The sequence below is a fragment of the Microtus ochrogaster genome, chromosome 16 (genome assembly GCF_000317375.1).
Source record: "Microtus ochrogaster isolate Prairie Vole_2 chromosome 16, MicOch1.0, whole genome shotgun sequence".
NCBI classification, from domain to species: Eukaryota; Metazoa; Chordata; class Mammalia; order Rodentia; family Cricetidae; genus Microtus; species Microtus ochrogaster.
In genome coordinates, this window is record NC_022018.1 from 17,851,586 (window position 1) to 17,864,153 (window position 12,568).

The 12,568-nt window shown below is 48.8% G+C and overlaps 1 protein-coding gene across 2 annotated transcripts in view; it reads left to right on the forward strand.

Moving 5' to 3' along the window:
• The first annotated feature begins 690 nt into the window (after positions 1-690).
• Positions 691-12,568, forward strand: part of Svil (supervillin) — a 196,748-nt gene continuing 184,870 nt past the window's right edge. Inside the window, exon 1 of one of the 2 annotated variants that reach the window (XM_026783048.1) lies at positions 691-1,012. The gene's annotated coding sequence lies outside the window, so the exon portion shown is untranslated. The remainder of the gene's footprint in view (positions 1,013-12,568) is intronic. The other variant, XM_026783047.1, reaches the window with a different exon arrangement.

Consider the following 12,568-nt stretch of genomic DNA (forward strand, 5'->3'; position numbering starts at 1 on the left):
TCTCCTTTTGGGCCTGTTCGGTGTGAGCTAGGAACAAACTCGAGAGGGGGGAAAATAAGAACTGAACACCCTGAGTAAGCTAGCAGGAACTGGAAGGAAGTTCAGTTCTAACACTCTGCTCAAACAGAAACGTAATGCATTTCCATAGATAGATTTCTCTGTCGCTCTGCTCTTCACACAGCGTTTCCACAAACTTGAACTCAGCATCACCTCAGAGCATGTGAGAAATGCAAACTGCCTGGCCCCACCTGCAACTTGAGTGGTAAAGGTTTGAAGTCTTGTGTTAACGGATTCGAGAGCTCCAGCAATGAGGATAGGTAAGTTCCCCTGGAGTCGGTGCTAGTGGTGGTGGCGGCAGTGGTGAGACTGGACTTTGCACAGATGTGAGTGTACTAGCAAGGTCGGTCTCCTTGGCAACCAGCCCGGAGCGCTACAGGCTGCAACGTTCACTCGGGTTGCTAGGTCCTATCACTAGAACCGCTGGAAGCTCATGACAGTCGCTTGGGGACTCGGAGGTGAGCAGCGTCTCTGACTCCCGGAAGCTTTGGGTAAATAGAGCGTAGGGCGGATGAGGCCAGGAGCGGCGGGGCGCGTGCGCGGGGCTCGTCCCCGGGCCCGGCCTGGGCGGGAGCGCGCCGAGGGGGTGGGTCGCACCAGCAGCTCCGCTGGCCTGGCGCGCCATCTGAGCCACTCAGAGCGCCAGGCGGCGGACACCCGGGGGCCCCACAATTAATACCCGGCTCCCGCCCGCCGCGCTTAGATTCGTGCACCGGCTGTCTGGGAAGGAGGCGCTAGGTCAGTTCTGAGCCCGCAGATCACTCTCTTCCAGACACTGAGACCATCCGAAGCGGTGCAGACTCTGCCCCCGGCCTCCTAGAGAGCGAGCCCGGGCTGAGGACTGTGCTGCGGACCTGGGGTTCAGCGCGATTGTGCGCCCCCCGGACCACGGGGACCTTGTTGCAGGCGCCGGGCGGCAGGTGGGCGAAAGCAGCCGCGCAGAAGCGCAGAGAGGGTGAGTAGGGTCGGGAAGTTGGGGTCCCAGAGGACGTTCTTCTGGTCTGGACCAGGCCTTCGCGCCGAGATGTTCTCCCAACGGGACCCTTAAGTTGCACTGTGGACCTGCGGGAGGCTGAGAGTTAAGCAGCCGAAGTGTGTTTACCTCTCCGAGAGAGCTGAGCGAGGCAGCATGTAGCCACACCCCCAGCCTGGCCTTCAGAGGCGACCCGACCCAGCACCCCAAGCCCGGCGGCTGCCACCGCACCTGGAGCTCCCCGGGAGCCTCTTCCTGCAGGGAGATCCTGGTGTCAGAGACTCCCGTCCTTTCTTTCCGTCCTTTCAGTCCAGGCATAGGAGAGGCACTGAGACTCGGGGCACAAACTTAGTTTGAACACTGTAAACGCTGCTCTTCCAGTGTTTTAAAAACTGCACGTGCGTATTGTGGATGAGGGCGCGGAGCGGGGGAGGGGGCTGGTGACAGACTGTGCCGCTTGGTCTGCAAGGGGGTAACTTTGGCCTTTCGTGCCTGTTGGGGCGCAGGCACAGCTTTTAGGATCTGGCTCAGACAGTCCCTGCGTTCTGAAAGGGGTGTCCCTGCTCTGAGTGGCCTGCAGGGCTGCTCTTGGTGGCCCGGCAGAGGGCGCCAGCTCCTGATCACCGCCCGGGCCAGTAGAGGGGAGGGGATTTGCGAAGCTCCAGGTAAGGAGCGCGGTGAATCATCCAGCGGCGGGGGTGGGGTGGGTGAGCCGGGCTCAGTTGCAAAGAGGCGGCGAGTAGCCGGGGAGACACTGGTCGGGACTGTGGGGCTGCTGTGCCGCGGGAGGCTGTGAAAGTGTCTAGGAGGCGCGCGGAGAGTCTGGGCAAGGTGAGGAGTGACCCGGAGCTCTGAGGCAGCACTGGGCCAGGGACGGCTGTCTCGGGATGCCCCTGTGTACCTCCCCAGGCGGGGGATACGGGGTTGGTTTCAGGGCTGTCCGCAGCTCTGCGGGGGCGAGGGCTGGAACCCGGAAGACACCAGCCTGGACGGGCGGCGGGTCCACAGGCCGCTACCACCGGATGCTGTTTTAGCTCGCGGGGTCCCGGGCGGTAACAAAGGCACCGTGAAGCTGCCGCTTCCACCCACTTCCGTCCCGCTGCCCCTGAGAGGGGGGTCCGACAGTGTTTGGATTTTGGAGTTTCGGGGAAGTTAGGTGAGAGGAGGGGCGGGAAGGAGGGCTCCTGGGCCAGGGTGCTCGAACGAACACAATTCCAATTTCGCGGTCTCCTTCTTTTCTCCAGTCGCCGGGGATTGCCTGGGCTCCTGCGCCCTGGGACGCGCCTTGGTAGGGCTTGCCCGGGTTTGAACTGGCCGCTGGGCGAGCGCTGCCACTGCCTGCCCATGACCCTCCCCATGGTGTAAGCGCGCCGGCTCCCCAGGGGCGGGGCTTAGCACGGGTGACAGTCGGTAGCCCCTGCATCTAGAAAGTGGAGCCCCAGAAAGTGTTGATTGTATTACTGTGAACAGTAAGAGAAGAAATTCCGAGTCTCGAATCGCGGTATGGGTCCTGTGCAGGTTTAAGGGCCTGCCGTGTAGGACTTGCAGACCTGTTGAAGTCTTTATCGCAGTTGCGGTACCGTCGAAGGGAAGAGGCCACTTGGTTTCTACCACTCCGTCTCCATCTCAAGTTGTCCACTACAGTCTCTAGCACAGGCACGATTATTGTCACGCCGATGGATCACAGGGGAGGCTTCCCTGTGTGTCTCAGGACCGGGACCTGAGGGGAAGAAGTGTTGCTTACATGAAAACCAGACTGCCACACTCTGCTGGTAGATGCCCTCAGCCCCAGGGTTAGAACCTAAGTCACTTTGACACATCTCTCAGCCCAACCTCGCCACAGCCTGCTGCGGTAAGCGCAGGGCTGGCTGGCTTTGATGACGCACTTGGTACTTAGGAAAATCCCTCTGATTCTGCTTTGCATCTCACCGCCTCCTTCAGAGGGTGGGCTCTGGAAACTAAACGTAAAGAGCCAAAAGGTCCACTAGCGGTCGGCCCTGCTCCAGAAGGGGTGCTGGATGTTTGCTGTTGCAGAAAAGGCTGTTTCTAAAGAGATTCTGCTTGGTTTGGTTTTGTTGTTTTGAGAGAGGGTTTCACGCTGTAGCTCTCAGACTGTCGGAACTCAGGGCAACGCCTCTGACTCAGTCTTCTGAGTGCTGGGGTTTCAGGCATGACTTTTTTTTTTGATAGATTATTGAGTCTTTGCTGTAATTCTGGACACATTTGATCTAGTTGGATTTTAGACTTCTTCCGTTAATGCCACCACTCGAGTGACACCAACTTTTTGTGAAGTTTAAGGAACGTGGAAGAATTAAATCTTAAAAAAAACAAAAAACGAAAACCAAGAACCTTCCTGTAGAGTTACAGGACAGTCCCGTGAGAGGAGTCACCACTGCCTGTGCTTTCCTCACAGGTGGCCCTGGGGCAGGAAATTATCCCCAGCACGAGACAGCCTGGCCCCACCCTATGTGACGTGGCCACAGGGCTGAAAGTGTGTGTTAAATTTAATGAGAGCTGCTTTGGAAGTTGCTTTTCGTGAGGAATTTGTAACGACCCTCCCCCAGCAGTTTCTTTTACAGCCCTAAGAATATACTGTCTACATGGTTCCAGGAACGCTGAGCTCATGTTTGAGACTGGGGTTTCCGTATGACCCCAAATGCTTCTGAAATGTGTGGCCTCTAGCACAACACTCTGGGGTTCAGATTGTCTTAGTGTTGTGCCAGCCATGGGAACACCCAGACCTGTGGGGTCAAAGTGGCTGGCCTCGGGCTAACACTAACACTATCTGAGCTTCATTTTCCTCCTTTAAGATTGAGATAATAGCAGTCTATCCTGATTTCCAGCTACAAGGATAAAATTAGATAATGTTTGTAAAATTCTTGGCATGGTACCCAGCACATAGTAGCTGCTCAACCAACCAGTGAGGTCTTTCCTTCCGTGTGGCATCTAGACAGGTAAAGATGAAGATAAGCAACAGCTTGCTCAGCCTCATCCCACCCCGCTTTGTCAGGTTTTCAGTATTGTGCACTGAGGAATTTCTCTTCGTCAGCAAGCTGTGAGGTTGGGGGGGGGGTTTGTTGGTGATGGAAACTTTGTCCACTTGCAGGAGGAATTTGCAAGGGCCTCCGGAACTATGAGGCTTTCCTCCTGGCTTGCGCCACTGGGTAATTTTGTGGCTAGCTTTCCAGTCATTTCCCTTTCCTTTAGATTTAAAGCCAGTGTTCAAATTACCACCAAGACAAGACTGAAAAAAAAGACCTTAAAACTGAACTGGGAAAAGGAAGTAAGTATTCATTTCTTTTCTGTCCAATTAATGAGCCATCTATAACACTAAAGAAAAGAGAGTCTGCTTCTGGGAACCTGCGCCTCGCAGTCTTGGAAAGAAGACCATTTTACTTGGAGAATGCTGCTGTTTGCTGAGTCTGTAAGAGGCCGGGGAGGAAGGGGAGCGGAGCTCTCCTAGTTGTTCAGCCATGTTTTCTCAAGCGTGGTGGACTGTAGGACCTGAAAATTGCTGTGCTCTTAGAAGCTGCTGGAAGAAGACACACAGGGATAAAGCTGAAGAAACACAGAGCAGCCAGGGTGTCCATTCCACCTGAGAAAACCCTGGGAGAGTTTTCAGCTTCATAACCCTAAATGGAGAACTGTTCTGTCTGCTCTCCCCTCCTCTCCTTCTCTTCTGGATTTTGCACCTTTATCTTTCAAAAACAAGTTGAAATTTTGGCGGTTCCGTCACCCCATTCGCAGCTGTGGCGTGGCTGTCTTTGGTGTAGCTGGGAGACAGAGGCTCTGTCACGGTGCAGATCCCACATATGGGCATGGAGTGTAGCTCTCCCATCTTGGAAAATGAGCTGACCCTATAACTGGCTTCTCCCTCCCTGAAGCTTTGTGCCTTTAGCTCCATTTGTAGCCACTTGTGCCCCAGTGTGCAGTCTGAAGCAGCTGCAGGACATGCTCCAGGCCCACCCTGCGCTGTTACTTCCTTTGTGGGGATGATGAACAGGCAGTGTTATTTTGGATCACATAGCAGCCTGTTCCAAAGCCGCTTGCATTCCCCAGCTGTTCCATCACATTTTTGCATAAGGGAGAGAACTTGCCAGCTGCTGGACCACTGAAGTTCCATTTACTGCTTTTGTCCAGTAATGGGGAGGTTAAAATCCTGGAAGCATTGTTAACCTGCAGCCTTTTAAGTGGTCTCACGTGTCTCTGTAACATCAGCGGTGTTGCAGACAGAGTTAGGGTTTGTCAGGACAAGACTTCAAAACAAATGGCACAACTTTTCTTTTCAAGGTAATTGTTTTAAACATTTTCTTTTGTAAGTGTGTGTGTATGTGTGTGTGTCTGCGCATGCACACATGCACACATGTCATATTGGTATACACACTTGAATGCAGGAGCCCAAGAAAGACAGAAGAGGGTGTTAGATTCCCTGGAGCCTGTCAAGCTGAGTCTTAAAAGCAATGTCACAACTTTATTTTTCTTTTGTCTAAATAACTTTTTGAAAGATTCTTTTAATATTCTTTTCAATTATTGTATATGTCATATATGGGCATGTAGGTGCTCCCAGAGGTCTAAAGAGGTCATCAGATATTCTGAAACTGGAGTTGCAGGTGATTATGAGCTCCCTACATGGGTGCTGGGAACTAAACTGGTGTCCCCTCAAAGAACAGTATATACTCCTACTTGCTGAACCATCTCTCCAGCCCTTCAAATTAATTTTAAGGGATAACTAGTAGGCATAGTTTTCTCACACTTAAAACAACATCTGATTTATATTTCATCAACTAATAAAGTGTTAAATCTAGCAGTAGAATTACATGTTTTAAAAAACCGTGCCATAGCCGGGCAGTGGTAGTGCAGGCCTTTAATCCCAGCACGTGGGAGGCGGAGGCAGGAGGATCTCTGTGAGTTCTAGGCCAGCCTCGTCTAAAAGAGCTGGTTCCAGGACTGGCTTCAAAGCTACAGAGAAATCCTGTCTTGAAAACAAAACAAAAACAAACCTGTGCCATAGGTATCTGGCTTAACTCTATACATTGTTCTAGTGCAGTGGTTCTCAGCCTTCCTAATGCTATGACCCTTTAATACAGTTCTTCATGTTGTGGTGACCCAACCATAAAATTATTTCGTTGCTACTTCATAACTGTAATTTTTCTAGTGTTCTAAATCATAATGTAAACATCAGATATGGCAGGGTATCTGGTTTGTGACCCACAGGTTGAGAGCCACTGCTTGAGAGGCGGATATTATTAGCACACATTGTATGTGGTTCTCAAAGAATTACTATTAAAAGAAAACCTGTACTAAGAAGGGAATGCCTGTTGTTGGGGAGACACTTGTCACCACCTGAGCCTCCATGCCTCCTAGCGCTTGCCCAGGGTCCCGAAACAACCATCTTCATTAATGCAAACTGTGAGTTGATGGCCCTTCAGTCGCCACAGTGTAAGTTACAGTCTCTATTGGACTGCACTTGGCCTCCGTCTCCTTTGCTCTGTGAGAAGTTATAAAAGGCTCCTAGTCCCTCTATAGGATTTGTCTGTTATCACTGAGTTAGACTCTGCTCTTCTCAGTTCTTCATCCCTCCCTCCATGGCCCCCTTAACATACGCACACACTTTGTACTTCATCTGCTTGAACAGAGCCCAGAGGTTTTTTATACTACTTCCATTTTTGGTTGGTTTTCTTGTTATTTTCACTTTGGGCTATCAAGCCTGGTCCTTAGGACTGATGAGCAAGTGTCTCTTGTCACAGAAGAAACAGACTAGCACTACACGAATCTCCTGACTCAAATTCAGCCCATGCCTAGCTGGGGGTTGGAAGGGTCAACTCCACAGAAGAGCTTTAATCTGGTTTTGGCTTCTGAGCTTCCTTGTGCTTGTCCTGACCACAGTGGTCCTGCCCAGATCTTGAACACTTTCCCTGGGATAGATCCTTTTATTATAACTTTTGCATCCATAACGTTATTTCCTAAGGCACACAGCCCTCCTTTCTGTTACATGTGCATGTATGCCTGCGCGCACACACACACAGACACGCACACACACACACACACACACACACACGTGTGCGTATATCCCTGTGTGCATACAAAGACCTATTATGGTTCCTGGACTCATTTTCCTTTCTCAGCCAGGTCAACATCTTTCAGAGATGACTCCACATTTATAGCATAGAATGGTTCATTTCTGTTCAGTGGTTTGGATGCTGTAGATTTTCCGAAGATACCATAGATGGGAGACCAAAATTAACCTGGCCTGTGCTGAAGAGATGGCTCTGGGTTAGGAGCACCGGTGTTTGGTTCCAGCAGCCACATCAGGCAGCTCACAACTGCTCTTGAGAATCCAGTGCCCTGGCTTCTGAGGGAACTTGTACTCACATATACATACCCACACGCGCGCGCGCACACACACACACACACACACACACACACACACCCCTACGTGTGATTAAAGACAATAAAAATATATCTTACAAAACCCAATTAACAATAGCAGAAGTGACCTGGCCAATCCTTCTCACAGAAGAACCCTCGGGAAGTAAACCTGTTTCTCCCTGGGAGTGACATGTTCTCCCTTCTACCTCATGCTGCTCAGGGCTTGGAAACAGCACCCATTTCTTTCATTTCTTTCCTGTAGCTTGAAGGTGACAGACTCTGAGGTGCAGTCACAGAGCCCCTCCTCAGCAGCCTGGGGCTTGCTCTCTCTGCATACTGGGATAGCTCTCCCTCAGCCCTGTATGGACCTCTTTCTTGTGGCTGCCATTCTGCCTGTCCTGTCCTGGTCTGCTGCTGTCACCCAACTGGCCACCTTCTGGCAGCTCCGGGTTTCAAGTGTCTTAGGGAAACCTCTAGACAGGTTTCCCTTGAATGCCCTTCTGCCACCTGTCATTGGTATTCAATTGCAACCCCCACTATCCAGCCTGCTCTGAGTGGGAGGAAGTCCCCACCACCCTGACTCCAGCAGCGGCCCCTGGGTTTCCCTGCTACTTCCCTGGGTTTCCAGGAACAGGGCTTCACTTCTTTTAGGCTGCTTTGCTCTTTCTTACTTTACCCCCTTTTGGACCCAGCCTCCTAATTCTTTTCTCTTTGTCTTCACAACAATTTGCAAATTTATCTCTTTGTTCTGAGTTAGTTCCCTTTGGCTGTCTCCTCCCTCTAGCCTAGAGGATGCTTTGAATACACTATCAAAGTTTTTGTTTCCAGGCAACTTCTGCCTTTAGAAAAGGTTCTTTGGAATTGAAGTATGGAAATACCAGTTAAGAAACTGGTCAGGTCAGGCCTTCTAAAGGCTTGAACTTTGGGGAGATTGTTTGGAATTTATTTTGGCTTTCCTTCCACATGGCAGCACCCGAGAGCAATTGAAATGTATGCTTGTTTTGGAATACCTTCCGATTGCAAATGGAAATTGTATGTGCAGTGCAGAATTAATTTGTGCTCCAGTCCCACCCCTTTCAAATTATATTGCTGGAGAATCTTTGGACACAGTTTGTGCCTTGTTGCCTGACTGAGTTGTGTGTAAGTCACGGAAGATTGGTCTTATGTGGTTGTCCTGGGGCCTTTTGTCCTTGAGTATGTCTGAGCTCTGTTGGTGAGACCAGGATCCTATGCTGCGGAGTGAATCTTAGAAATCCTTATCAGACTGATCCTAATGAAGGCATCTTGGGAAGGGAGCCCTTGGCTGTTGGATGTCCTTGCCTTGCTCTGTGATTATGTGTTGCTGAGGATCCCACGAATAACTTCTCCCTGCCCAGAACCTAAACTACTCCTTCTGTAGTGTGTGTGTGTGTGTGTGTTTGTGTGTGTGGTGTGTGTACTTTCCTGGTGTTGAGAATACAGCTCACAGAGCTTTCAGTCAGGGCTCCTGTGCACACGGAGTCTGCATAGGTGCTGGGGGAAGGGTCCATTCCAGAGGATAATAGGCGGGGTGCTGTAACCACCTGAGGCTCTCTAAGCACAAGCCTCTGAAGAGATGAAATAAGAAGACAATCTTAGTTTGAACCCAGATCCAGGGTCATGAGTTATGGGCTCTATCAGTATACTCTTGTGTGTACTCGTCACACTTTGACCCCTTCCCCACGCTGTTTGTTGTGGAGGATAATCTAAGTCTAGAGGCACTTGTGTAAAGGGTATTCAGTAGTGATTTAAAGAGCCCCTCCCTGCGGTGTAAGGAACACACCGTGCAGATCTGTCTCAGTGAGTGTTCTCACAGTGTTCTGTGTTCAGATTTCTGCCAGCTGTGTTTGTATAGAGACCTGTTTTCCCTTTGCTGAGTGCTGTGTTTGTAAAGAGACCTGTTTTCCCTTTGCTGAGTGCTGCAGCAGCATGCTCCCGGCTTTCCTGCAGGACAGAGGGCAGCTTACACCTCTTTGCCTCTTTTCTGGGTGTTGTACATTACAACCAGTTGTCTCTAGTTTCTGCCTAGGTGGCTTCCATGCTTAAGATCTCTGCAGTGTAAATGGGCCCTTTGCTGAACAGAACATAATTATCAGGACAAGTGTGTACATGCTAATGCAGGACACATTGTGCATATCAGTACAGAATGCCCAAGTGCACACCAATACAGGACACGCATGCTTAACGGTGCAGGCACATGCATGCATGCACACCTGTGCAGAGCACGTGTATACAAGTGTATGTGTATACATACTGACGAAAGTGTATGACTGTCTGGTCCTTGCTGCCAGAATGGTATAGAATGTTCTGTCTTGTGCTGTTAGCTCTTGCCAGGGTGTAGGTTGGGTTGGGTTCTAATGAGAAAACATCATAGTTGAAAATTTGGAGTTAATGTAACTTTTTCCAGAGACTACGGTTTTTGTTCATGGATTTCAAGTCTAAAAGTTCTGTATATAGAACTAAGGACTTAGATTCCTGGGAAAAATGAGTGATCTGATCACGAGAGTGAAGAACAAGTGTAGAGGGGACGTCCTTCAAGCAGTGGTAGACCGTGTCCATTCTGCTCCTGAGAACGCATTTGGTGGGAAACGTTGGAACTGAACTCATCCCCCCACCTCTTAGCCCACATGCTTCATACTGGACCCAGAATTATTTAATCATCTTTTGAAAACCATTCATCACAATACACTTCTGACATTGAATTCCCAGGAAAATGAAAAACATGCATAACAAGAAAATTGCAGGGTTATGAATGTTTTAGTTGATTATATACATAAACCTAACATCTCTGTGCTAAAAAACGAGCGAAACTTCACAAAGTGGTGCTTTTCCTGTTCTTAGTTCCTAGAGTGCTGGAGGAAGTCTTCTACGTAAAAATCGGTTCCATCTTAAGCAGGCCTAAATGCAAGATGTTCCCCACAGACTCAGGAATTCACACTTGGTCCCCACATGGTGGTGCTGCTTGGAGAGGTTTAGGAGGTGTGACCTTGCTGGAGGAAGTATGCCATGGAGGGTAGGCTTTGAGAATTCACTGCCTTGCCCCAACTCTAGTCAGCTCTTTGCTTCGTGTGTTCAGTTGAAGATGTAATATCTCAGTTTCCCACCATCATGCCTGTAGCTCCCTACCACACACACAGAGACACACAGACACACACACAGACACACACACAGACACACACACACACTTTACAGAATTCTGTAAGCTTACTATGGAGAGCTCACTTCTGAGCAGATGCTCGTTCAGGCCAGACAGCAGCACTCCAGAGCTTTCTTTCTTTCTTTCCCAGTTTCCAGCTCAACTAGAATATTGGTTCTCAACCTGTGGGTCTCAAACCCTTCAGGGCCGCATATCAGATCTCCTGCATATCAGATGTTTACATTATTAGTCATAACAGTAGCAAAATTATAGTTATGAAGTAGTATCTAAATAATCTTATGGCTGGGGACACCACATGTGGAACTGCAGCATTCGGAGCTTGGCAAACACTGAGCTTGACGAAGCCTTGACCAAGAGCAGTGCTGTGTCTGCATGGTCTTCACTCAATCTTTCTTCCCCTCTTAAAGGGAGACTTATTTTTTTACAGTTTATTTATTTGTGGGGTGGGGATTCCACAGGTGCCACAGAGCCTGTGTAGAACAACTGGGGGGAACCGTGTGTGCCCCAGAGATGGAATTCAGGTCGTCAGGCCTAGAGGCAAGTGTCTCTACCCACTGAGTCATCTCTCTGGCTCTCCTCCCAGAGTTTTTAAATCCTGTTTGGTTGCCAAATTCACATGGGTTCCTTATAGTTTACCCAACAGTGGCTGCTCTGTTTCATCTTTTCAGAATGGTTTTTCCTTTGTTTTGGATTCTGGGGACAAATGAGCACATTAATGAGCTGTGGCAGCAGGCACTCTCAGCCCATTGCTGGTAGGCTTGGTGGGTCTGTTACCATCCCCAAGTACATGTGAGAATGAGCATGCCTGCAGACCCTGTGTTCTGTAAAAGTTCGGCATAGGGAGAAGGGCCAGGACAACATCAGAAAAGTTTCTTGTGTAGAGACTTGTTCCTCTCCTTCTCTTTTGAAATATCAAGTTTAAATCTCAGATGGCTTTTTAAATGTATTTTCGTGACCAAATACTTTTATCTATTTTGTATTTTATGTTTGTAAAATACTTTTATGCTGTTTATGTACAAAGAACTCTGCTCGCATTTTTCATAATCTTCTTGTGATGTATTTAGTGGTGTTGTGTTGGTTTGAATGATAACTGTCTCCCACAGTCTCTGGCATTTGAAAACTTGGTTCCCAGTTGGTGGCTCTATTTGTTGAGGCTCATGAGGTAGTGGCCTGGAAGGTACTTCACTGGAGGCTGGCTTTGAGAGTTAACCACTTGCACCATTTCTAGGGTTCTCTCTTGGCCTCCCGTCTGTGATCGAGATGTGAGCCCTCAGCTCTCATCTTCCAGCTCCAGCTCCTGCTACCTGCTGCCTCCACTTGGCCTTGTGGACACCAATCCTCTGGAACCATAAGCGCCAAATAAACACCTCCTTTTAGAAGTTGCCTTGCTTGTGGTGTTTTTGTTTTTTTTTTTTTTTCAACCACAGAAAAGGAACCAAAACAGCAAAACGGATATCACCTTTCACTGAGAAAACAGCATCAAGGCCCCCAGAGGTAAAACATCTGATCAGAATGGCCTGCGGGTAGCAATCAATCACCTCTTCACTGTGTGACCTCTCTCCCACTCCCCTCCCTTCTTCTCTTCCTTCTTTCTTTCTAAGAGTTCATGTTGTATTGAATTGTGGCGTTGTCACTGGCTTCCTAACCTTTTAGTTTCTGGACAGCTCTTTTTGTGTGGAAAGTTTGGGTCAAGTGTTAAGTCATTTTTTTTAACTTCCACAACTCTTGTATAAATTGTCCCAGCTTTTTCTTAACTACTATACTTTTATTATTATTATTATTATCATATTGACAAAAAATCTTTTGCAGTAATTTGGGAAATATTATCATTTTATAAACCTATTATGCTTTCTGATGCATTATGAAGTATATAAATTTATAAAGTGCTTGGTTGGTAATTTAATATCTCCAATACCTCCTGACAGCCTACTGTACACCTGTACCTCCTGACAGTCTACTGTACCCCAATACCTCCTGACAGTCTACTGTACCCC